Consider the following 27221-nt stretch of genomic DNA (forward strand, 5'->3'; position numbering starts at 1 on the left):
AATTTCCACAACACGCACCTCGGAAAATTTCTAACCACGCGGATGGACGGACGCGGAAAAACATGGCGGACCGGCAAGAACTAGTATGGCAGAGGTTGGTAAATACAGACATTTGTATGATTCAGCTCTCAGAGATCACCGTGATCAACATGTTGTTAATAATTCTTGGGGAGAAATAGCTCGCACTGTCGGAAAAGACGAGGACGCTGTTAAAAATGCTGGAATGCCATGTTGTAAACAGTAATGTCTACTTCTACTATGGTGTAGTGTTGGGTGCATGCCGTAGAGCTCCATGCTGCCCCCTACAGTTTGGGAGAATATTGGCTCACCGCAGAGACGAGCCGCATGAACCATAAACGCTGCGAGTTGTGAAGCGCGTTCCAGCCGCGAGCCGCATCACCGAGCGGAAAGTGAATGCGTCAAGCATAAACCAAGCTTTATACTGAGCCAGGATTCTCTGGAGGTTTCTTCCTGTTAAAAGGGAGTTTTCATCTCCACTGTCGCTGCATGCTTGCTTAGTATGAGGATTGCTGTATAGTCACTGACACTAGTCAGTGACTCGATGCAATTTGCTGGGTTCCTTATATAGGAAACATATTTCTGATTGGCTTAATGAACTGACCTGAATTGGAAGGTTTATTATGGGAAGTGCCTTGAGACGACTCGTCGTGATTTGGTGCTTTATAAATAAAATTGAATTGAATTGAATGGGAAAAGTCACTCATGGTGACGAGGCCTAGTCATGATGCTCATTCAGTCTCAATCATATTTCTACACGAAAATAAACACATGATTTCCAGCTGAAGTTGAGTCATAGATGCATCTCTTCCACTCACGCGGAGAATGGAACAGTTGTGTGTGTCCGTGCGTTTGCATACACTGATGCAGGATGCCGAGTTTCACAAGGCTGCAGCCAGGCCGTCATGCGTGTATGCATCCTGCTCTAGTTAGCTTCACTGCACAAGCAACACACACATCCACACAGTCACATGCCATCCCTCCGATTTCAGTCTCTCTCTCTTCCTTTCTCCGTCTACCATGAAATCTCTACACACAACAGCCAGATGCAGCGAGCAAATCTGGCTCCAAAGGCCGGCCCCACACAGAGAAAACTGACAAGACACACAGGCCAAGACACGGAGCATCAGCATCATCCTAATCCCCTGCTCTTAAAGGGCTCGGAGCCAGCACACTCGCTCCTAAAATATCAGTCTTAAAGGCAAAGTTTAGTGATGAAAATGTCATCACTTTACAAGATTTATAATCACTGTGACTGTCTGTAAGTTTAACTTTGTAGAATAAAACTCTCATCACAGCTTTAACGGGATCATTTGTGACACAAAAAACTACATTTAACAAAAACACGTAAAGGATATTGGAGTTTAGATTATCTTCATCAATCCCTCTACACAAATCCTCAGGCGCTCAAAAACAAATTACACATTTGTTAAAGTACACCAACGTTTCAAGTGTTGCTAATTATTTATAACCCTCTAAAAGCTGAATGATATAAGTGTATAATCATTTCTAGTTCACCTGAGGCCCGAGTCTGTGTACAACACCAGCTGGTGGGCTCTGCTCGCTAGAGTTAGTGGCTCAGGACTAAAGTTCATTTAAAACTCAATAAAAAAGAATTGGAATAACTTTTTAGTCTTCAGCATGCTGTCATCACATTTCTATATTTCTGTAGACTATATTCTCCCGTTCAGTGTCTGAAGGCTGCCTTGTTCTGCTTGTTAGAACAGCAGGAAATGAGAAAAGCAGGCAGGTAAAAAAGCAACTCAGCAATAATCCACAGGCTCCGTCTCGTGTCTTAAGTCGAGGGAACAACCAGCAACTGTTAAAAAACTCAGATATTCCAAGTATTTTATTGCAGCTTAATTATATTTAATGATTTGTCATGTTGCAAAAATAAACATCAGTTTCTTCTGCAATAAAGGCTTAAAAACATCATAGATTTTGACAAAAGGGGTGACGGTGGCACAGGAGTTAAGAGCTCGCCCGTAATCAGAAGGTTGCAGGTTCGAGCCCCGCTCAGTCTGTCGCTGTCGTTGTGTCCTTGGGCAAGACACTTAACCCACCTTGCCTGCTGGTGGTGGTCGGAGGGACCGGTGGCGCCAGTGCTCGGCAGCCTCGCCTCTGTCAGTGCGCCCCAGGGCAGCTGTAGCTACATCGTAGCTCATTCCCACCAGTATGTGAATGTGTGTGTGAATGGGTGAATGACTGTGTTGTAAAGCGCCTTGGGGGGTTCCAGGACTCTAGAAGGCGCTATATCAAATACAGGCCATTTACCATTTACAACGGATCATTTTAGCTCGCCTGTTGACGTCCTGCATGCCTCAAAGCTTAAAAACGAATCTTGTTGTTATTTTTGGAGCATTTTGATCCTTTTACTGTTAAACACACCAAGATTAAGATGAATAATCTAAGTGGGTCTGTTTAGCCCTTTTTAGAACACACACCATGCCGGCAAATCAGCGTAATGTTGCCGCCACGGTGAGCCTTATGAGCGCGCTGTGGTGACATGGCGTTGCAGGAATGCCGCCATACTTGGTAGTAAAATTGCTGCAACGCCGGACCTCACGTGGGGCGTTACTGCCGAGCTTCGGCTGGCAACTATAATGAAAATGAAAGTAAACACGGCCAGTAAGTTTTGCTTTTCGAACATGATGAGCTGAGACGATAAACTGGAGCGAAGCAGAGCTCCAGGAGCTTCTCTCTGTTAGAGCTGGGGGTCAGACCACCGGAGACGGCACTGGCACTGTGGAGGTCAGACACCTTTAGGGTTGGCTTGTTAAAAAAAACTTAATGAGCGCGGCTTTGATCGCAGTAAAATAGAAAGTTATATCCAAAATAATCAGACGTCCCCGGCAGTGCAGAGACCGCCCCCGTAGCCCCATTTCTTTAGTAAAAGGACACGATTGCGTGCATTAATATGTAAATGTTCAATTGAACAAAACAAAATAAACAGAAAATATTCTGAAAATCCAACAACTTCAGTTCTGTTTTTACTAAAAACAAACAAACAGCAGCTTCCTACGTGAGTTTTCCAGTATTGCTTTTGTTTTACAGCGTGAGAGAGCATGTGTGTTCTACTGACCTACCAAATGAAATGTGTGTGTGTGTGTGTGTGTGTGTGTGTGTGTGTGTGTGTGTTGCTCTGCATTTTCCTGTGTCTACTAGTTGCATCAGACTCTCTTATTTCTCCATCTTGAGTTTTCCAGTTAACCACCAGCTCTCCCCTCCAGCAGGTACACACCCACAGCACAGGTTGACAGAAACACACCTGAGTTTGATTCTGCGACTTTACTAGGAAAAAAACCCACGGGGAGATGTTACAAAGGAACATAAAACAGGAAAAACAAAGTAAGACACTGAGACAAAGAGAAAGATGAAAAGTTTCACAAAGAGATCTGAGCGATCCAGCCTGCTGCCCTACGTCATGTGATCACGACTGACAGCACACCTCCAGGTCACGATTCTCCTCATCCTCCTTTCCTCATAAGTTGTGTGAAGTGATGCAACTTGGCAACAACAGGTTGTAACAGAGGATAGTTGGCCATGTGTCGGTGTTCTAATGCAGATCTATGAATGGTATTGTTCTCAAAGAGCAGATTAGGCAAACGGTTTAGACAGATTAAACACTCTGTGTGTGTGTGTGTGTGTGTGTGTGTGTGTGTGTGTGTGTGTGTGTGTGTGTGCACCTGAAACACTTATCCACAAAGGGTAGATCCTAAAATAAAAAATATGTACTAATAAAATGACGCTACTCATTCATGCTAATGTGGGCTGGATGGAAAAATGTAAAAGCAGAAATAAATAATCTTTACAAATACTTGAAAATACTAAAGTTTTGATCAGGAGTCTACAGAGAAAAAAGTTTTTCTATCTCACCTCGTTCAAACTATTACAATATTTAAATGCAAGTAAAAAGGACACAAGATGTACTCTCAGGCTGTTCCTGTGGTTTAACACACACACACACACACACACACACACACACACACACACACACACACACACACACACACACACACTTGTGAAAGCATTCGTGTGTTAAATGTGGGTCAAAGTTCAACATGCTTACAACAGAAATGCATAAGCAGAAACTCCCAAACGGATACGCCCTCCCACCCTCAGGCTCACATGTGTTACTTTGACTAATTGATGTGCAGGAATATTTTTGCGCATGTGAACAGGGCTGTAAGCACTGACCTGCACCAGGAACTAAAAATAAAGATGGTCTTGTCTCTTTATATACAAGAATAGAAAATAATCTAAAGGCTTTGGTAGATTATCGCTTAACCTTGCCATCTGATAACAGTGTGCACTTGAACTTTTAGATAAACTGGGTGCATAAAAGCCTCCCTCCAAGCCCTTTTCATCCTCCAGTCTCTTAGATTTGGACCTTTTTTCATAGCTTATTTTATTCTTTTATCTGGTATTCTTACAAATCTTTGATAATGAAAATAATGTGATTTTCTCAGCATTCATGTAGTTCGTGCTTCTGAGCTTCAGAGTATTTGTCTGCATACACCCTGTTAATATGTACAAATATAAGATTATCATTTATGCATTTAAGTGTAGCGCAGGCAAAATAATGTAGAACATTAGAAAAAAGGACGCATGACTATGTGTAGGTCAGTGTGTGTGTGTGTGTGTGTGTGTGTGCGTGTGTGTATGTGTAGCCAGGGGGTTTATCAGCTTAGGCTAACCCCCTCCCAGCTTTAGACACAAGCAGGAATTAGACCGACTGTGGGAATTCTAACTGGGATTCGACCCACCAGCTCTAATCAGAAACATGAAACAGTGTTGATAAAGTATGAGGCGATATGTGTGCAAAAGAACAATAATAAATGTCATCACTTGGTTTTCTGCACTGACATCAAGAGCAGGCTTTGAGCTTTGAAGTGTGTGTGAGTCAGGAATAAATCCAGAACCAAACACACTTGAGGGGACAAAAAAACTCAATAATTCTGTCTAATAAACCCTTTAAAACGTGTGAGCAGATAGTGCCTTTCATCTCCTAAGAAATCAGTCCCCAGAGCGTGCATGTGCATGACGTGTGCTTGCGTATGAGAGTGTATGCATCCAGTATGACATTAAACGGGTCAACCATGTTACTGTATGAATAATATAAAGGCTTATTTGGAGCACAATGCCAGCCTACATGCTGGTGAATAAGCAGTTTAAAGAGAACAGACGTTAAATGTTTTTTATCAATGACGATTTGGAAATTAGGTTCTGAATCAGCACTTGGTGAAGAGCCTTGAGACAACTCTTGATTTGGCGTTATATGAATAAACTGAATTGAATTGAATGTTGAGTGTCAGTATCCATGCATGCATATATGCTGACGCTGCCTCAATGGCACAGTTGTTTAATTCAAATGTCAGAGCGCCACACGACACAACAGACAATGCATTTAGGTGAACTGGTCAAAGACAGGAAGTCAAAGAAACATGTTTACAAAGACAAAGTTCAGCTAAAATGAAAAGAAAAAATTAGGGACGCTGTACTCTCAGGCTGTTCCTGTGTTCAGGGCTTCTCCCTGGGCTGCCACCTTACCCTGGTGGAGGGGTTTGAGTGTCTCAATGATCCTAGGAGCCAAGTTATCTGAGGCTTTCTGCCCATGGCAAACAGGTCCTAGGTGAGGGATCAGACAAAGAGCAGCCCGAAGACCTCTTATGATGAATTATATAAATGGAAACCCGTGTTCCCTCGCCCGGACGTGGATCACCGGGGCCCACCTCTGGAGCCAGGCCTGAAGGTGGGGCACGTTGGCGAGCGCCTGGTGGCTGGGCTTTCACCCATGGAGCCCGGCCAGGCACAGCCCGAAGAGGAAACGTGGGTCCCCCTTCCCATGGGCTCACCACTCGTGGGAGGGGCCAAAGGGGTCGGGTGCAGTGTAACGGGTGGTAGTCGAGGGCGGGGACCTTGGCGGTCTGATCCTCGGCTACAGAAGTTGGCTCTTGGCACATGGAATGTCACCTCTCTGGTGGGGGAGGAGCCTGAGTTGGTATGTGAAGTTGAGAGGTTCCGACTAGATATAGTCGGACTCACCTCAACGCCTGGCTCTGGCTCTGGAACTAGTTTCCTTGAGAGGGGTTGGACTTTCTACCACTCTGGAGTTGCTCCCACTGAGAGGCGCCGAGCAGGGGTGGGCATACTAGTTGCCCCCCATCTTGGTGCCTGTACGTTGGGGTTTACCCCAGTGAATGAGAGGGTAGCCTCCCTCCGCCTACATGTGGGGGGACGGGTTCGGACTGTGGTCTGTGCTTATGCACCAAACTACAGTTCAGACTACCCACCCTTTTTGGAGACCTTGGAGGGGGTGCTGGAAAGCGCTCCTTCCGGTGACTCCCTCGTTCTGCTGGGGGACTTTAACGCACACGTGGGCAACGACAGTGAGACCTAGAGAGGTGTGGTTGGGAGGAACGGCTCCCCTGATCTGAATTTGAGTGGTGTTTTGTTATTGGACTTCTGTGCCAGTCATGGATTGTCCATAATGAACACCATGTTCAGACATAAAGGTGTCCATATGTGCTCTTGGCACCAGGATACCTTAGGCCGCAGCTCGATGATCGACTTTGTTGTTGTTTCATCTGACCTGCGGCTGCATGTCTTGGACACTCGGGTGAAGAGAGGGGCGGAGCTGTCAACTGACCACTACCTGGTGGTGAGTTGGCTCAGATGGTGGGGGAGGATGACGGTCAGACCAGGCAGGCCCAAACGTATCACGAGATCTGCTGGGAACGTCTGGCAGAGTCTCCTGTCAGATGGAGCTTCAATTCCCTCCTCCGACAGAACTTCCAAAATGTTACGGGGAAGGCGAGGGACATTTAGTCTGAATGACCCTGTTTCGTGCCTCCATTTTTGAGGTGGCCGACCGGAGCTGTGGTCGCAGGATCGTCGGTGCCTGTCGTGGTGGCAACCCCTGAATCCGCTGGTGGACACCGCCAGTTAGGGATGCTGTCAAGCTGAAGAAAGAGTCCTATCAGGTCTTTTTGGCCTGTGGGACTCCAGAGGCAGCTGACGGGTACCGGCAGCCCAAGCGGAACACGGCTCGGGTGGTCGCCAAGGCAAAAACCCGGGCATGGGAGGAGTTCGGTGAGACCATGAAGAAAGACTTCCGTATGGCTTTGAGGAAATTCTGGTCCACCATCCGGCACCTCAGGGGGGAAAGCAGTGCACTACCAACACTATCTATAGTGGGGACGGTGTGCTGCTGACCTCTACTCTGGACGATGTGGATTGGTGGGCAGAATACTTTGAAGACCTCCTCAATCCCACCGACACGTCTTCCAGTAAGGAAGCAGAGTCTGGGGACTTTGAGTTGGCCTCTCAAATCTCTGGTGCTGAGGTCACTGAGGTGGTTAAAAAGCTCCTCTGTGGCAAGGCTCCGGGGGTGGATGAGATCCGCCCGGAGTTCCTTAAGGCTCTGGATGTTGTGGGGCTGTGTTGGCTGACGTGGTTCTGCAATATTGCGTGGATCTGGGGCAATCCCACTGGACTGGCAAACCGGGGTGGTGGTCCCCTTATTTAAAAAGGGGGACCGCAGGGTGTGTTCCAACTACAGGGGGATCACACTCCAGAGCCTTCCTGGTAAGGTCTATTCAGGGGTTCTGGAGAGGAGGGTCCGTCGGATTGTTGAACCTCAGATTCAGGAGGAGCAATGTGGTTTTGGTCCTGGCCGTGGAACACTGGACCAGCTCTATACCCTTAGGGGGATCCTGGAGGGTACGTGGGAATTTGTCCAACCAGTCTACATGTGTTTTGTGGATTTGGAGAAGGCGTTAGACCGCGTCCCTCGGGGGCTGGGGCCCCTGTGGGGGGCACTCCGGGAGTATGGGGTACCAGGCCCTCTGATACGGGCTGTTAGGTTCCTGTATGACCGGTGTCAGAGCTTGGTCCGCATTGCCAGGAGTAAGTCGGGCTCGTTCCCAGTGATAGTTGGACTCCGCCAAGGCTGCCCTTTGTCACCGATTCTGTTCATAACCTTTATGGACAGGATTTCTAGGCGCAGCCAAGGTGTGGAGGGCATTCGTTTTGGTGGTCTGAGGAGCAGGTCTCTGCTTTTTGCAGATGATGTGGTCCTGTTGGCTTCATCAGAACGTGATCTTCAGCTTTCACTGGAGCGGTTCGCAGCCGAGTGTGAAGCAGTTGGGATGAGAATCAGCTCCTCTAAATCTGAGACCATGGTCTTGATTCGGAAAAGGGTAGAATGCCTTCTCCGGGTCAGGGATGAGGTCCTGCCCCAAGTGGAGGAGTTTAAGTATCTCGAGGTCTTGTTCACGAGTGAGGGAAAACTGGAGCATGAGATCGATAGGTGGACTGGTGCTGCATCTGCAGTGATGCGGGCGTTGTACCGGTCTGTCGTGGTGAAGAGAGAGCTGAGTCAGAAGGCGAAGCTCTCGATTTACTGGTCGATCTACGTTCCTACCCTCACCTATGGTCACGAGCTTTGGGTAGTGACCGAAAGAACGAGATTGCGGATGCAAGCGGCTGAAATGAGTTTTCTCTGAAGAGTGGCTGGGCTGTCCCTTAGAGATTGGGTGAGAAGCTCGGTCATTCGGGAGGGGCTCGGAGTAGACCCGCTGCTCCTCCACATCGAGGTGGCTTGGGCATCTGGTCAGGATGCCTCCTGGACGCCTCCCTGGTGAGGTTTTCCTGGCACGTCTAACCGGGAGGAGACCTAAAGGTAGACCCAGGACATGGTGGAGGGACTATGTCTCTCACCTGGCCAGGGAACGCCTTGGGATTCCCCCGGAGGAGTTAGCCCAAGAGGCTGGGGAGAGGGAAGTCTGGGCCTGTCGCCTTAGGCTACTGCCCCCGCGACCCGACTCCGGATAAGCGGATGAAAATGAATGAATGAATGAATGGATGGATGGATGGATGGATGGATGGAAGGACGGGGACGCACTGAAATGAAAATACTTGGCCAAAACCCTCATGAGAAAACGAAGGCCGAAACACCGAAAGACATTATTATGTCAGTAATTAGACTCCTAGCATTAGAAGGACTGTAACAAAAACGCCAAAGTCGCATTATAGAATTTAACGAGCCAATTATAATCTATCATAAAGTTATTTCTTTACACCAGAAGATAGTGGAGATGTGTAACTTCAATCTGAGCAACACTTTTGGGTGTTTCCATTGACATTTTCAGAATTTATAGAGTTTGAAACCTGAAGTTTGAAGGTGATCTGAGTTGTATCAAATATATAAATATATGGTTTCCAGCTTTCGCTAGAGCGGTTGTAGCTACTGGGATTAGAATCAGCTCCTCTAAATCAGAGACCATGGTTCTAAGTCGGAAAAAGGTAGAACGAGTTCTCCGGGTCAGGGATGAGGTCCTACCCCAAGTGGTGGAGCTTCACGCCGGGGACACACCGGCCGCAAAGCGCTGTGACAATGGGACCGCCTTCATTCGGCGCCCTTGTTAAGCTATTCCATAGACCACATGGGCCGGAGAAGCGCCGCGAATCTCCTCGCTCCGGCGCTCCAGCCCGGGCCGGCGCTCCAGCCCGCGCCGGCGCTCCAGCCCGCGCCGTGCAGCGATCATTTCGGCGTCTGCTCTATTTTTTCGCGAGCCGCGGGTGAATCGCGTCAATTCTGGCAGGAAGTCAAACCTAGACATAAGAGGCAGGCCGGTAAATTTAACAAAATAAAGTATTTCAAAATAAAATTCCGAAATAGTCAAATGTGTTAGTAATCAGACACTGCAGAAAAACCACACGAACACACACACACATACACACACACACATCGAACTTGTGTGCGTGTGTGACCACGTGAAGGGGGTGTGGTTTTGGGTGTCTTTTTTCCGAAGCAAACAGGACAGAGAGGCAGAAAGTCTGAGGCAAGCAGTTAATATGGATGACTTTAAATTAATTATGGAAGTTGAGAAACACAAGGAGCTGTACGACCCCCGAAAAACACGATTATTTACGTCCCCATTTAGGAAGAAACTGCTAGGATACAGCTGCAGAATTGGAGCGGGTTCCAAGAGATTCAACTGGCAGAAACAACTGGTTCATACCATAGGTTCACACACACACACACACACACACACACACACACACACACACACACACACACACACACACACACACACACACACACACACAAACGTAGAGGAAAAGAGCTGAGAAAAGGCAGAGAGGAAATGGAGGACACCAAGTGTTTAAAAGAAAAACTACAGCTGAGCCGAGGCGCGCCTCGACTGGGGCGCGTCTGATCTGAACTGAGGAGCGGCGAGCAGCGGCCGAATTTCGTGAGCGATTCGCTGCGCTTCCGCGGCCGGTGTGTCCCCGGCTTCATGCTACTTACACACAAGTATCGGCTTCACTCCGCTCCACCCGCCCCCAGCCCAGCCACATTCGCTCCACACTGCCTTAGGAATGCGGACGTGATCGAGCACATTTCCATTTCTTTTTTTCATTTCATGCGATCAATCAATCAAATAAAATTTACATTAAAACAGTCCATGTTCACAAATAATCCTAAATGAAAAGTTGCAGAAAGAAGCAAAAACGTATAATATCTGCCCCCTTTTCACATCAGACAGTAGCTGTTCAACTCAAAGACTGTCGTGCAGCACACGTCCGTCTGTGGTCTGTGATGTCATGAGTGCATCTCTGAGCACGTGGGCGGGGCATGGGGGACCTAACTTTTCCCTTCCTAGTACCTGGTTTTGCTTTTCTTGTTTTTTATTTGATTATTTTCTAATCCTGATCGTCTCTTCTCTTCCTGCATCTCCTCAGTCCTCCAGAAAATCTGCTGCCTGGCTTTGAGTTACATTTGAATTAGGGAAATCTGAAGTGATTTACCGACCACAAATAGTGGAGTGCGTGGCCGCACCAGTGAGGTGAAGTGACCAGACGACATGAGTGATTGTGTGGCAATTATATTCTTTTGGTGGTGCGACTTTGAGAATTGCGTGGTCGTGTGTAGGACGCAGTTGACTGGAGTGCATGAACAATCAGCAGAAGTCCCAGCCAGGCTCCCCCTAGGGCCCCCAAAATTCAAACCCTGAATAAAAGACTAAATCTGAAACTTCACGCTTTCTTGAAAAGAAAGAAATATTAAAACCGTCTGTCAGAAAGAGCAATCATCGTACACAGACTACAGCCCTGAAGAACATCTGATGGTAGGGTAAATATGGATGCTAAACACGTCGGCATGCGTGAACTCTCAAGTAGTGCAACTTCTTAGCAGATATTTCAAATATTCAAACTAGGATCACGTCTGAAAGTGACCCGAGTCTGATTAAAAAAGGACCTGTGCCGTGTAGACTCGCATAAAAAAGATGGATTTTGGCCAAGCCGCTTTTTCCTGCAGCTAAAAGGTAGCTCAAGACACACAAACGAGATCCAGCTTAGAGGTAGCCGATACCTTTGTACTATAGGTGTATCTGTACTATACGTGTATCTGTACTATACGTGTATCTGTACCATACGTGTATCTGTACTATACACAGAAATACCTTTGTTACAAGAAAACATGTGCTCACAGATGTGATGGCGTGCTTAAAAGAAATGATTGAATGGGGGCTGGACAAGCCTCGGACTCTCTCTCCTTTCCTCTCTCCTCAGTGCCAGCCACGTATCGTCCTACAACCTTCCTTCATGACTGGAACAACCATGTACCTGAGGAAGAGAGAGAGAACTGTGGTTAGAGGGTTGTGAGGGACGACTCATACACAGATGTGTACATTAAGAGATGTGATGGCAATAATATGAAAGACATTAACAGGTAGATTAATAGATCAACATTAGTCATTGATCGTGAGACACAAGAGTGGCTCTTTGATTAAAATAAAAACATCCATCATCACGCTGCAGCCCAACAGAACCGTAGAATATAGTTTTAATTAAGACCGCCTCTCCTGTTTCTTTCTTATTGGATCTAATAGAAGCTGGAGCTTACTGAAACTCCTGCAAATACCCAACATACCAATAAAAAAGCCTGCTTTCCATTCCCTTACTGAACTATTACAGCATGTTCAGCACGCACCTCGACTGCAGTTCCTGTTTTTATTAGGTTCCCGAGCACAAAGGGATGTTTCCTGGCTGATGAAACAAGCGAAGCGATAAAAAAGGCGATGATCGCTTTGTAAAAAAAAGGAGGGAAAGAATTCAAATGGCTATAAAACAGCTGATGGAAGGAGGGGTCAACAGGCAGAAAAGTTCTCATTAACATCGTTCAGCCATTACTACTCAGAAACTCCAGAATCCTTTGCTTCAGGACCGACTTTTCCCGGAGCTAAAGAGCGTTTACAGAACCGACCACTTTTATTATTGAGGACGGTTTGGAAGGTAGAAAGTTAACATTTACATTGTTTTAGTCATGCAGTCATGAATTGTACCCGATGCTTTTCTACATCTGCTTCCTCATAATCATATGTGAGGTCAAAGGTCACAGGACTTTCCCTCCAACTAAATGTCTCGGCATTTTATTCAAGAACATGACCTCTGTGTGCAGCTGAACACGTTTCCCCCTCATGGACGGATCACAAAACTATCTGCACAAATAACCTTTTGGACGCACGCGCCCACCAGCGACCTCACCCACACAGACACGAGCACACGCAAAGACACGTGGCGTCTGAGAGACTTGTTCTGACAGAAGAGCGCTGTCAGCTATTGTGTTGTTTGTGCTGACGAGCAGGTGGTGAAGCCTCCACAGTGGAAAAAAAGACCAAACACAGCCTGACCTTTCGGCGCTACACACTGGCCCGAAACAGAAGCATGTGTGATGTCCATGAGCAAATTCACATCTAAGAGGAAAGCCAATTCATTATTAAGCACCAACACGACCCAGTGATCTTCTCCTTGAACTACATCTCAAACAGGGATGCGGAAGTCGATTCTCTTCTCTTTCCACCTTGAATCAACGCTTATTTGTGCTCATTGATTAACCCTCAAAGCTCTCCCTCTGTCTGGCAGAGCCAAGTGGCACACAGAGGAACCGCGCTCAGTAATGAAACAGGGCGCTAGGATGGAGGGATGAGAGAACAGGGATAAAAACGTATTGTGCCCCTCTGAGAGACTCTAAATGATTTATAACACAAACTGACGTTTGCATGAGCCTCTGGGAAAGTTGAAGCAGCACTTCGCCTCTTTGCTCGGTCTACCCAGCTTGGCATCTATGAAGAGCCAGTGATGGAATGATAGACGACACAGGGTGAAAGAGCAGGTGGGAGGTTGATGTTTTTAGTCTCATTCATGTTCAAACTACGTATTTTCCATTTAACACATAAATGAGTGCCTATGTGGTTGTGTGGCTAGTACTAGCCCTGTTGCTATGCAGTGATAAGGTTGTGGGTTTGAATCCTGGTTGTGCCCTTTCTGTGTAGAGTTAGCATGTTCTCCCCATGGCTGTGTGGATCTTCTCCAGGTATTCCAGCTTCCTCCCAAAGGCCAAAAGGCAGCATGTTATGTTAACTGGAGACTCTGAACGATCCCTGGGTGAACGTGTGACTGTTTGTCCCTGTGATGGGCTGGAGAGCAGGTGGTGAATCCCATTCCAAAGGGTGGGACCAAGCACAACAATTTACAAGTCAAACAATGGCTGCGTTCGAGTTGAGCTGCGCCTCGCCTGGAAAGCAGACGAGAGCAGACGGACGCAGCAGAGGGAGTGGCTGAAAGCCGGCGTTTACGTCGGACACATGTCCCTACATGTGTAGCTCGCGGGTGACGATGGCTGAAGATACCGCGTTAGAGTTCATACTTGTTTATTTATTTTAATTCTGGTGCCTGCTAGCAGCTGAAACACATCCTCACGTGCTTGTGGATATCATATGTTGTATATGGAGCCATGACTGTAATAATAAGTAAAGGTTATCAGCTGTAGCTTCAGTGTGCTCATAGGAAACGTGACAAAAGAACACAAATCACATTTCTCTTTATGGCCTATGTAGTTGTCATCATCAACGTTACATGATTTACAGAATACATGTGACCTACTAACATTTCATGTTCAACCACCGGATGTTTGGATCAAAATGTGAACCAATCAGATCTTAGATCAGGTGAGAGCCAGGCGTTTCCCGTCATGCCCTAGGTTTAGCAGCCGGTGGAGAGCAACTGCAGCGCCTTGCTCCAAAATCTGCGGCCGCCTTGATCTCGCCAGGTTATCGTTGCCTACGTAGGCATGACGTCAGAGCAAGTCGGCGTCAAGTCGGACACAAATCTAACCGGCAAGCACTGCGCGCCGATCACCGCTGATCGAATCTGCGCAGAACTGGCTCATCTGGAACACGGCCAATGATCAAATGAGGAAAAACAAGGAAATCAGAAAACACTGTTTAAGTTGACTGATGTTCTCCACATTTGAAACCCGTACCACAGGAAGAGGATGGTCGCAGCTCAAAAAGAAACTATTCCTGGATTCTGGGAGTTGTAATTTTAGAAACTTCTGCTGAAATGTAAATGTGATCAGCATCAAAGCGCCTGAAATACTAAAGAGTTTCAGCTGAGAATACAGAAAGATGCCTACATGTAAGAAAGCTATTTAAATATCTGTCAGTAGTTTAAAACAGGACGTGCAGATGGCACAACAACCCAGGCCCTATGACAGACATGCCCATCAAAGTAGATTAGCTCTCCATAGTGCCAAGCTTCATCTTTCCCACTTGTGATCAAGCAGAGACCTATTTCCCCCTAAAGCTTCGGGCCAATATCAGTCTTAATCTCTATATTGATGTAGAAAAGCCATTTGCAAAGAAACAGACTTACTGCTTGTTATATAAGAGCAACACAAGAAGCACAGTTTCACCCAAGAAAGCTTTCACTGGGGAAGGATTTCCACATAACATTTTCCTCTCACACGCCTATATATGGGATCGCCGGAGAATGAGACAACTATGAACTATTAAGTTAGTCTTTGGCTTTCCCAACAAGCCAAAGGCCCTGGGGAATTTCAAAAGGGCCTCTTAGGATAAAGGAAAACCAAAAAACACATTTACTGAGAAAACGGTTAAATCAGACACCACAAAGGCTGTAACTGATGCATAGCCACTGATTATATTCTATGACTGATATTTTATAGCAAATCTGGTTAAGAACAAACGTAATTCTTCCAAAATGTTTGCCATAAAAATATTCCTCTAAACCTTTTAGAGACCAAACCATCACAAGTGTCTAAAAACAGACAAAGTCAAGCTTTAGCTATACGTCTTGTGTACTGAACACGTGTAACGAAGGTTTGATGGTCACACATGGACAGCAATGGTTACACACTTTTACCTAAAAGATCACCCCTCACTCAGAGCAGGAGCTTGTTCAGGGAAATCCCACCGACAACGGTTGTGTTGTATGTCCCTCTGAGACAAAGCCTGGTGTTTCTCTACTGAAGCTATTCATCCTCTCTGCCAATGATCACTTTTCAACAGCCTCTCTCCCCCCAGGTCAAAATAATTTTTGTTTTTTTTCTAAAACCACACATTGTTTTCCCTTGCTAATCCAAAAACCCATATCTTCCTGTATTTTTTCCACAAACACACCTTTTAAAAGACAGAAGCTGAAACTACAGCAGTGTGATGCGGCTCCGTCGCTCAGATGTTCCATTATTCAGCGGCTCCATTTTGGACACCACAGTAAAGTGGAGGTTATTTCTGGCTTCCATTGGCAGGTGGGAGGAGCCTGTAGTGATTGTAGCTAAAACATAACAAAAGGAAAACGGAACAATAGCTACTTCTACACGGGCACCAGTAATCCGAATGAATGCCCTACAGGGGTAGGGAACTCTGTCCTGCAGAGCCACTATCCAGCATGTTTTAGAGGTCGCCCTGCTTCAACAAAGTTCAATCACCTGTTCAACTGCTCATCGGGCTCTGCAGAGGCCTTTTAATCACCTGCTGATTAAAATCAGGTGTTTTCAGGCAGGTCAACCTCTAAAATGTGCTGGATAGTAGCTCTCCAGGACCAGGGTTCCCTACCCGTGCTACCAGATCAAAAATTCTTCTTGCAAACATGTCGGTCGGAACATTCTGATGCGAAACGGCCCGATCGGAATGAAAATCCATTCCGATTGAGAGGTGGTTTCGTCTGATCATCATTCTGATTGACATCCATACAAACTCATTCAGATTCTTGGAGTAAAATAATGTGCATGTGTGCAACTTCGGCGTGAATCGTCTTTCCGCCGTTGCAGAGGCTCAGGACAAGTCCAAAACACGGCGGGAAGTAAACAGACGTTATCCTGCTTTCCTCTCCTGTGGCGGAGGAGCAGCAGAGTTACGCACCGCTGAGCCTGTAGCTTAGTTAAAGTGATCAGTAAAAACAAAAACATACAGGTAAAAATGTGAACAAGGTCCATACGGGGGGGGGGGGGGGGGGGGGGGGGTGCGGACAGGATGGTTTCCAATCTTTTTCCAGGAAAGACTACTGCGCATGCTCAACCCGTTTAATCTGACTGAATGTTTGTGTGTGTGCATGGCTTGATCGGATCATTTCAGTTAGTGTCCATAAAAGCAGAGATTTGGGATTTCCGATCAACCAAAATTGGAATGGGATAGGGGGAACTTGGTGCATTTAAACGTAGCTAATGTGCTATCACTTTAAATTGTGCAGGATCTGCATGCTTTACATTAGAAAACCTGTGACTAATGATACTCAAACTCATCATCTTACACTTTTCCAGGTCTGGTTAGAGGGAGTAGCACTAGCTGGAGAGCTTAGACTATCCTCCCTCTAGCCACCATCATAAACTTTTCCAGGATGCCAAGGCATTCCTGCACCAGCCTAAAGATCCAATTCCTCCAGCATGTTCTGGTTTTGCCCTGGGGCCTCCTGCCAGCAGGACATGCCCAAAGCACCTTCCCAGGAGGTGTCCAGAGGGCATTCTGACCAAATGCCTGAATCACCTCAGCTGGCTCTTTTCAGTGTGGAGGAGTAGATATTGGATCCCACCTGAGTAAATGGTTGGATCAGCAAGCCATGGAGCTCTGCAGAAGCTTGTTATTCGCCTACTAAATAAAATCAGGTGTGTTGAGGCAGAGAAACCTGTAAAATATGAAGGATGGTGGTCCTCAAGGACCAGGATTAGACACCACTGCTCTACAAAAACAAGCAACATACGGAGTTTCACAATGACCCCTGCTAAAGTTCTTTATTATTGATGCATTTTGCTCTTAGATAAGAACAATGAGACAAATGAACATAGAAAGACTTATGCTTGCATCATCACAACCAGCCTATTCCTGATGTGCCTTTTCTTTGAGAGTCCTGCAGCAAAAATAAGGTTGAAATGTGGGAGTTTAATGTTTATGTAATACATTTTATCCTGGCCAATCAATTTGGTCAAACAATTTTTTGAACACTTTCGTATCTCGGCAAAGTTAATCATTTTAAAAGCACGACTCTACCGCTGCCACCTCCTCTAAGCTGACTCACCGAACAAACACCAACGTTCACATGATGGGTTTAATGAAGATTATATTCAGACACTATTCAATTAATCTGAAGAGATTAGCGGAGATGGTGATGGGTGATGTGCACCCCAGCGGTGTCACCCAAGTTTTTGTTCTGAGGAGACTTTAACACTGCATAGTCCCAGGGCCAGGACTTACCCTTTGCTTTTTAATGTGGACCAAATCTATTATTAGCTCAGCTTCTGGCTGTGTGTCACACAGTTTAAGTACGAGACTGCTTCTGATGTAGCAGAAAGACTGCTTTTCACTAATAATGCATGGGCGGCATACGGTGATGGAAATGTACACAACTGTTGAGCGACATCTTTTGAGAAAGAGAAGCAGAGAAAAGGGTTTAGGTAAATGGAAAGTACCTGACTTAGAAGTTATTTTTTAAATAAATAAACATTTTTCTGATTATGATTGAAGTTTCAGGATAATATTTTTAATGTGACCCATAACTAGACAGCTTACTTTACATTGTGAATAAAAAAGATATTTCATTAACTGAACTAACAGACAGATAGACTACATTTGCCCCCTAAGGGAAATTCTGGAAAATCACGCAACGCAGACTCTTTTCTTTTATGTGTTTAAGTGAATTTATCCAAACTGCTATCTGGCTGCTAAGCTCACAAGCCTCTCCCTAACTTCAAAGCACAGACACCTGTCTGAAACACCTTAAGATCAAAAAGGCAAAAACGAACTATTTTAACTTTCTAATGGAAGAATCGTAACAGAAAATCTTCCACAGCTTCATTCTAAAGCTTACATTTTAACAAAAGTTGTTTTAGTATTAAGTCCATAACTACCCAGCTACACACACACACACACACACACACACACACACACACACACACACACACACACATTTTTGCTGTCCACTAGTAATTGAACTGATGAAACTTGGCCAGGCTCATTGTTGATATCGTCTTTAAATAAATTATTCCACCAAGTGAATACAAACCTGACCAACTAACATTAACAACCAAGGAAGGCCAACATTCATAAAGCAGCTGTACGGTAGCCTGGCCTGCCAGACTCCTCCTCTGTTTAATTCTGCACAGAGAACGGGTCTGGGAACTCTCCTATTCAAATAACCCCACCCCCTGAGATTTCTAACCCAGCCAATCAGCGCTGAGTAGCATACATCACACACCACAACGCTGAGTTTGTCATAAACATGGCGACTGAAGCGGAGTTCGCTGCGGCTCTTTCCTCTCGTCTAAATGACAGGAACACGCCTTTAAAACCACAACAAGTAGAAGCGGTAGAAGCCTTTCTTCTACAGAAAGATGTCTGCACCGTCGCCAGACGCCATCTTTGGCCACAGCTAAAAAACGACAGCGTCACGGACGTCACACACAGCGACGCTCAGTTTTTCATAAACAGCGGCGGAGTTTGCTGCGGCTCTTTCCTCTCGTCTAAATGACTTGAATGTCTTTAAAACCACAACAAGTAGAAGCGCTAAAAGCCTTTCTTCTAAAAAAAAGAAAGATGTTTGCGCCGTTGCCAGACGGAATTTTTTACTATAGCTAAAAAACGACAGACCGGGTAATGTCCGCGTGTGTAGCTTTTCTATGTTGTTTCCACCCCACACTGTGATTTTTTATCACCATGCATGTAGGGTTGTCACGATACTAAAATTTCAAACTCGATTCGATACTTGAAAAAATACTCGATGCTCGATTTCGATACTATTTAAAAACACCCATTTATCGAACAAGTTCATTCAAAAAAATAACATTCCTCAATTTATGTTACAAAAATTAAATGTTAAGAATTAAGTGTATTAAGTGCTTAAACCTTTTAAGTATCAGCATTTTTTAAAACGTGCATACAAAAACTGGCGAAAGTTAACACTTTAAATCATGAATTGTCTCACTATATATACACTATCTGCAGAGTGATGTTTTGCTGCTTAAACTCTGTTTAAGGTGCATTTTTGTCATAAGCTGTAATGCCATATGTTTTGTTCTGTACTTTTGAACAACTCTGTTGGTCAATAAAGGGAGAAAACGAATTTCTCCACAGTAGGACAAAGGTACATCTACAGACTGGCGCACGGCAGTGACGTCATTAAAAGCGCCGGTTAGATTAGCCACAGCTAGTCTGTTTACGCCTAGAAATCCCAGACCCACTCCAAACGAACAGGGGAATCATGTTAATGATTCCTAACAAAACCTTTCGACATGAAGATGTTTTGGTGCAGATAATGTCTTATTTCGAGGCTGCACCATGCCCGTCCGCACCCGTTATATGGATATACGCTGATGGCGATTCGCCGATGGATCTAAATACCCCGGGGAATCCAAGTAGCACCAAAGTTGTCAGCGTGAGTAAACAAACGTACTGCATGCTAGAAATTAAGTCCGGGTTGCAATAAACGGGAGTTTCCTTTAAGCACATAAGCGTGAATATACAACTACGTGTCGGACTTGGTGTGCTAATTAAGTTGGGCTGTGAAGCGCCTCCCAAATTCGCTGTTTATGTTTTTGTTTATTTATTTGGCAGACAAAACTTGGATCGGAGACAACTCGCGTGGGAAATTGCAACGTAGCCATGCGGCGTCTTCTTCTGTTTGTCTGGGAGGCGGAGGCTGCTTTACGGCATCTGGCTGTCGTGCGTGTCGGTGTACGTGAAGAAGGCTGTGTATAATAGTCCATAATATCGATACCACAGGGATGGAATATCTAATTTAGATACCACTTTTAGTATCGATTTATATCTGGGTATCGATTTTTTTGACAACACTACATGCATGTTGTCTCTCATGCTTTGGAAATCGGCTGAAAACGTAAAAACTCTGCCATGGGAACTGGGTTGTACTGGTCCACCTATTTAAGGAGCCAGTACGTGATTGATGCCAGTCAGAGAGTTAACAGGTGGTAATCTGCACAACACTGGCACACGTATGCCACATCCAGAAATGGTCAGTGTTCACCTACAGATTGACCTACATGACACAGACATATCTCCACCCTCTAAGGTGGATTTTACGTTCTACATCCCAACAAGCAACAAGGTTCTGCAAACCTTGTTGACATTTCAGGAGGAACACGATATCAGCCTGTGTTCCCAAACAAAGCCTTCTTTTGATAACACCGCAGGACTGCTCACTCTCATGAAAAGGAACACTTTTACAACTCAAGTTAAATAATCATTAAATAATAATATGATTGAATGACCACATGTTATATGAATACTAATGAAATGTTTTGATTCATCTGTGCTTAAATTACTGTGGTTGAAATGAAACATTTTGCTATTATGATCATCAGTAATGTTGGTTTAACAAGTGAATCACTATTTTCTGACAGCTAACATACTCAGACGCGTGACGATGACAAGGTTAAGCTAATATCCTGACACACTGCTTTCTGTTCCACGAATCAGAACTCCTGTATCTGACACAAGGCGTGACGTTCTGAGGTTTGCTTGTTAACATGGCACGTCCCGGTTGGCCAAGAAATCATAATATGAGAATATTAAAACAGAGCTCACTTGACGGTGAGTCAGTTCTAGAGAAAGCTACGGACAGGCCCTCCGGAGCGAACCCTCTTCAACCCAGAGCATTTTTGACCAGCTGTCAAAACCCCGCTACACGCTACAGCTGGCAGCAAAACAGTTCCCTCGGCTATTCAGAAACAGCTGTTCTAGATGCAAATGATTTCATCTATCTGTTGTGATCCGGGAGATGACTCTGGACCGACCTGGTCGTACTGCAGTTTGTTCTACGAACTTCGGTACCTTGGGGTCACCTGACCCCCCCGACATCTTGGATCCGAAAGGGAGTCTCTTCAGGGGTACGTAGAACACAGCCAGATTGCATCTGATGTGGTTTTGATAAGAATCAACTTCCTAGTTAATGCAAACGAAATTCTTTCCTTTTTCACACCCAGAACTCAGTTCTTCTAGATACGAAGGTTCTGATAACCTCGCATTCACGCAGTCACCATACATCACATCCCATCCTCTTAGATTCATCCAGCACAGTCGTCTTAGTTAACTTGTCTTGTTTTTAATTTGTTTAGAAAATAAATGTCTTATCTTTTATAAACCTGACTGTCTGAATTGAGACGAAGTGTGTTTGATCCCTGAAAAAGCAAAGATTCCTAGAATCTTCTGATTAAACATTCAAAGACCAAGCAGGTTGATATTCTATATTCATATAGAGTATCACAGCTTATTGGTCATCAGTAGAGGTAATATATTAAGCTTAAAAGCAACAACATTTACCACTACACATATAATCCAAATGTAATCCCTACAATTGACTCAGGGTCAGAAAGGTCAAAGTTCAGAAGATCTGTTCAAAGTCTCTAAACCAGCTCAAGAGCACGACACCTGCTTTCAACAGAAAAACAATTCTGTATGCCGGCTAATTTTCTTTAAACGTGTTCCGAACAAGAATTTTACTGAAAGAAGGATTTACATTAAAACCATATGCAGCTATTTTTATCATTAACTTGAGCCACTATGTGCTAAAATGACCCTTTACAGCACGAGCATCTGGCTGCAGACATCAGCTGGCGTCTTTGCCATGACAGGAAATGACGTATCCAGAACAACAAGACATCGGGTCATTACCTTCGCCGGAAGTCATTACCTTCGCCGGAAGTAGTTTGGATTTGTCGAGAAAAACCATACCGTGTTGTTTTTCTCTTCGATATGTACATATTTAAGAGAAAAATTACACGGTGGGTCATTACCTTAACCAGAAGTCATTACTTTCACTGAAAGTAGTTTTTTTTTTAAAGCAAAACTTACCGGAAAAAGCTTTAATTTCAGATTTTTTTTCACTTCAAATCTGGACTGGCAAACTTTTAAATAACGTTGTTACCTATGTTGCATGAAAATTGAATATTAAATCCCTTTGTCCTTCAGACAGGGAATTTTTATGTCAGTAGCACATACATATGTGTGTGTGTGTGTGTGTGTGTATATATATATATAAAGAGAGAGAGAGAGAGAGAGAGAGAGAGAGAGAGAGAGAGAGAGAGAGGGGAGAGAGAGAGGAGAGAGAGAGCTGAGTCAGAAGGCGAAGCTCTCGATTTACCGGTCGATCTACGTTCCTACCCTCACCTATGGTCATGAGCTTTGGGTAGTGACCGAAAGAACGAGATCGTGGATACAAGCAGCCGAAATGAGTTTTCTCCGAAGAGTGGCTGGGCTGTCCCTTAGAGATAGGGTGAGAAGCTCGGTCACCCGGGAGGGATTCAGAGTAGACCCGCTGCTCCTCCACATCGAGAGAGCCAGTTGAGGTGGCTCGGGCATCTGGTCAGGATGCCTCCTGGACGCCTCCCTGGTGAGGTTTTCCGGGCACGTCCAACCGGGAGGAGACCTAAAGGTAGACCCAGGACACGGTGGAGGGCCAATGTCTCTCACCTGGCCAGGGAACACCTTTGGATCCCCCTGGAGGAACTGGCCCAAGTGGCTGGGGAGAGGGAAGTCTGGGCCTCTCACCTTTGGCTACTGCCCCCGCGACCCGACTCTGGATAAGCAGATGAAAATGAATAAATGAATGAATGAACAAATGAATGAACGAACGGACGGATGGATATGAAAAAGTTTCACAGTGTGGCTTTAAATAGTTTAAAGTTTTCTGCATTTCTGAAGCTCAGGAGAAAAAGAGGAGTACATATGCAGTATCTTGTATCTGAGGTTTTGGCCTTCGGGACACATATCGTTAGTAACCCTGACTGCCTACTTATTTAGAGAAACTGGTATAAAAGCAAAAGACTGCTCAGTCTGGTCGCTGGGGTTTGGTTATGACTCACTGGCCTTGGACGAAAATACCCAGACTCAACTGGGATGCAGGACCTGTTGATAGGGGATCATCCTCAAGTCCAATTCTCAGATGTATTATGTATTATTATTATGGCTGAAACACACTCCAAACTTTCAGACATTTTAGAATAATGAAGCAAATGAGTCATTCTCCAAACAGCTACGTCATCGCACCACCGTGGCATGTTACATCACTAAAAATCACACAGTTCACTGATCACCTACAAAGTGCACCATCACGTCTGCAGAAACAGAATTATGTGAATGATTTTGGTCAGTCACTCAGCAGCATACATAGACACAAAGAGGAGAGTAACTTATCAACTCTGGGTGTGCTTTAGGGGAGGACAAAGTCAAATGAAGCTCTACTCTGAAGCCCAACAGGACTTTCCAATCAACAGGAGAGAGAGGACTAATGGGAGCCTTTTTGCACGCTCCATAGGAAAAAACTGAACAGAACAGAAAATGGACAGGACAAAAACACACATTTCCTACTTGTTGAGTTTTGTTTATGAAATATTAAAAATACTCAACTTTAACAGACAGCTCAGCTTCAGTTGGCAGGGCATGACTGGTACATTAAGACTTACGTCAGAGTTAGGCAAACCGGGCTTTCTTGCATTATGTGATCTGATGCAAGAGGTTAAGATTCAGGGCCGAAAGAGCCATCATGGTTTCATTGACCTTATTTTCTTTATATGCTATCCAAGGTTTGCTTAAGACCTTCACTGCCCTCCAGACAAAGCCAAAGCAGTGAGCACGAGTTTGATCTACATCACTCATCTCAGTGACTAGATTCCTAATGAGACTATGATGAGTGGACAAGACGCCCTCTCTCGTCTTGAAGGCTGTTTCTTAGAGGGGAAATGATGACATCATACAATCATTTGCTGAGGCCTCATGTTGTGATCCCTGGTTTTACCAAGGCTGGTTCTTCCAAAGTAGTCTGAAACAGCATTTGGCTTTCAAGTGACCATGACAAAAGGAAAAAAATAGACTAGAGGTGTAAGTAATCAGTGTTGCAACAAAAATGGTTTATTGTTACAGTCCTGTAGACACTAAGGAAGGCTGGTGAGACATTTTAGCTGTTAGATTAAGGTGTTAAAAAGACCATCACACAGCGAATAGATAGGTTTCCTTTTTGGTTTGACCACAGAGAATTAATAACGGACACAGGGGGCGCTAAAAGCAAGCGAAAAGTACAGTTTGAGTTTACACTTACTGCATGGTACAGTACCCCAAAAAGTTTAAATGAACTGTATTATGATGTTTCAAGCGTCAAAGCCAACAGAGTTGATAATGGGTCATTTAACTCTACTTCAAAGGGTAACATCAAGAGATGCATGCTAAGTTACATCAGCGTCAGCCGAGTTCCCTTTTTCAAAGGAAGACTTAATGATGAGCCACAACAAAAAAGAAAGAGGGGAGGGAGGAAATTTGTGAAGAGGAAACCTCAAAAAGGAAACATGCATCTGGGCCACTGAGTCATTTCCCTTGTGTTCTGCCTCTTACGCTTCGTTTTTACATATGCACTGGCAGTATAAATTATGTACATTCATCGTTTGGGTTTACATAGAGCGGGAGAGGGCCCAGGGATTTGGAGCTTTAGGATTTCAGCTTTCATCCCATGTAAAGTCTGCCCGCAATTAGTTTGGGAATTAATTCAGGCTTAGAACTTAGCCCCCCCCTTCCTCCTTTAGATCTCATGGATTCGTCCAATCCTCTTTTACTCCTGCATGTAAAAAGAGAGGGGTAAAAAAATAAAAGTAAATGTATAAGCCCTGCGGTGGTCAAAGCGTAACTCAAAAACTTGAAGGAATATTATTTGGTGTCGGGAACTAATGAGCAGTCAGACTCCTGACTGAAGAGCCAGAATGAAATCAAAGCAAATATTGCGACATGGGAAACAACTGAAAAGTGCACAAATGAATAAAGCTATATTGCTGATTTTTACTACTCGGTTCTCAGCTGCTTGTGATTGCATGATATGTTGTCATTTAAAAATTGCAATACAATGAATTGGATCTCTTCACTAGAAATAAACCATCTCACACACAAAGAGCTATCAGACATTTTTGTGATGATTTCTGGAACAGATGGAATTAACGATTTGCTCTTCATTGACCAAATAAGTGATGCCGAGTAAGAGACCTAAGCAAGGTCCTTTAATGAATGGTCTTTATTGATAATGCAATTAGAAGTTCAACTCATTCAACAGTGGATTTACATAGTATGTCCGTGTCTGACCCAGTATGCTTCATTGTGTTGGAAGCCCAGTTTTCTTTTTACTTGTGATTTTTAGCTGTCGAAGGTTACATTATTAGACTACTGCCTATGTGTATGTACAAGTACTTTATTACTATAAGTGTTGGTGCTGCTGTAACAAGAGTTTCCCCACTGTGGGATCAATAAAGTCTATTCTATTCCAAGTTAACAGAACTGAAAATTATTTTACCATGACGTGACTATGAATGTAAAGTGTTGAAATATAATCTGGTTGTAAGAGCGGTCTGAATCACTCTCTACGAGGTATCTGCAAGGGGACAGAGGCCTAAAGAGTCAGGAAACAAGAACTCTGCAGAGCCTAGGCAGGTCGTTGTCTGCAGACTCAGAGGAAGGGAGTCCACGTGCATCGGCCTCTTTGACATCCTGGCCGGATAATTTTACTACTTCCTTATAAGCCTTTGGGGATATTAACAATCCTTCAATTATCATAAGGCCTGCAGCCCTTTGACTTTGCACATCTGGTTTATTTGTGCTTGTGTGAGAGACACAGGAAACAAAAGGAGTGAAAGAGGTTGTGGGGTTGGTTGACAGTTTCCTTCAAGTCACATTTTAATTGGACTATCGTTCATTGCAACCTCGGGCCTTTAGGTTCAGAAAGGCATACAAACCCACACTAACACGGACTATTGAGCAAGAAAAGGGTGACAAACCCCATTTGGCTTATAATGCAACTTGAGAAACTCCTACTTTCCACTTACTCCTGTGCCACGGATCCTAAAACAATTGTCATCCAGTCTAATGAATCAGGGGCTCACATAAAGCACAGAAGACTAAATATTGAACCGTTTTATAGGGAAAATTCTCCTTGACAAACTGTAAACTCTCCATTTTTTAGCCCAGATGTTTTCTGCACTTGATACAGAAAGCTCCTGTAACATGTCACCTGTCAAAGACTCGGAATGATCCTCTGCCCACAATTAATAAAAGTTAAATTCATCCTGACACACTGCTGGTTGGCGAGCACGTAACGAAATCTCCCAGATTCAGCGGCAAATCTCCGCTTGACCCAATGAAGGCCGTCCAGTCGCAGCATTAGGGCAGCGTAGAGCTTGGACAGAGGCCCAGATTCTCATGGGATGGGGGGTGGGGTGGGTTTGGCTTACAGTGTGGCCGTCCAACAGATGAGGAGTTATTAACCTTTTATGTCAGGTTACCCAAAAACGTTAATTGCTGCACTGCCTAAAGCTAAAATCCTGAGTGATATATTTATTAATGTTATGAAACTAAAGCTGATTAAGTCATTGGATCGTGCTGCTGCTGCTATGGTGACATTTACATTTCACTGATGCAAATAGCACAAAACAGTCTGGAAACTTGTTAGAAAGTCTGCTGAGTGAAAAGTATTTTTTACAGCTGCAAGACAAAAGAAGGCACATCGGGGGGTAAATTAGACCAGTACTGCGCGGTGTATTACCTCATCCTGACACACATCAGCAAATGTGTCCATCATCTTTTTGCATTCCTAAGCCTTGCTGACGTGCCCAACTCTGCTAAGCTAGCGGTGCAAACGGGAGGTTTCCCAGCCGGTCGCACGTAAGGGAAAGTCAGCAGAACAAACACAAGTTATGACATGGCACTTTGAATTTTTCAGAGTCCCTGTTTACAGTGAGCCAGGCAGTTCTAAAAATACTTGTGTTCGAGCTTTTTCCAAGATGCCAAATGAAGCCTTGGACCTGGAAGGGGAATAGTGGGAGGATATGAGGCATGTCAGCAATCAGCAATGGTCAT

General features: G+C 44.7%; 1 protein-coding gene across 6 annotated transcripts in view; it reads right to left on the bottom strand.

The window, feature by feature from the left end:
• taok3a (TAO kinase 3a) overlaps window positions 1–27221 on the bottom strand; it is a 113626-nt gene that overhangs the window by 33917 nt on the left and 52488 nt on the right. For 5 of the 6 annotated variants that reach the window (XM_070555557.1, XM_070555556.1, XM_070555553.1 and 2 more), the window contains exon 2: window positions 11517–11652. The gene's annotated coding sequence lies outside the window, so the exon portion shown is untranslated. Of the gene's footprint in view, window positions 1–11489; window positions 11653–27221 lie in introns of all 6 variants that reach the window. The other variant, XM_070555554.1, reaches the window with a different exon arrangement.

This window comes from Nothobranchius furzeri, chromosome 10, assembly GCF_043380555.1.
Source record: "Nothobranchius furzeri strain GRZ-AD chromosome 10, NfurGRZ-RIMD1, whole genome shotgun sequence".
Classification (NCBI taxonomy): Eukaryota; Metazoa; Chordata; class Actinopteri; order Cyprinodontiformes; family Nothobranchiidae; genus Nothobranchius; species Nothobranchius furzeri.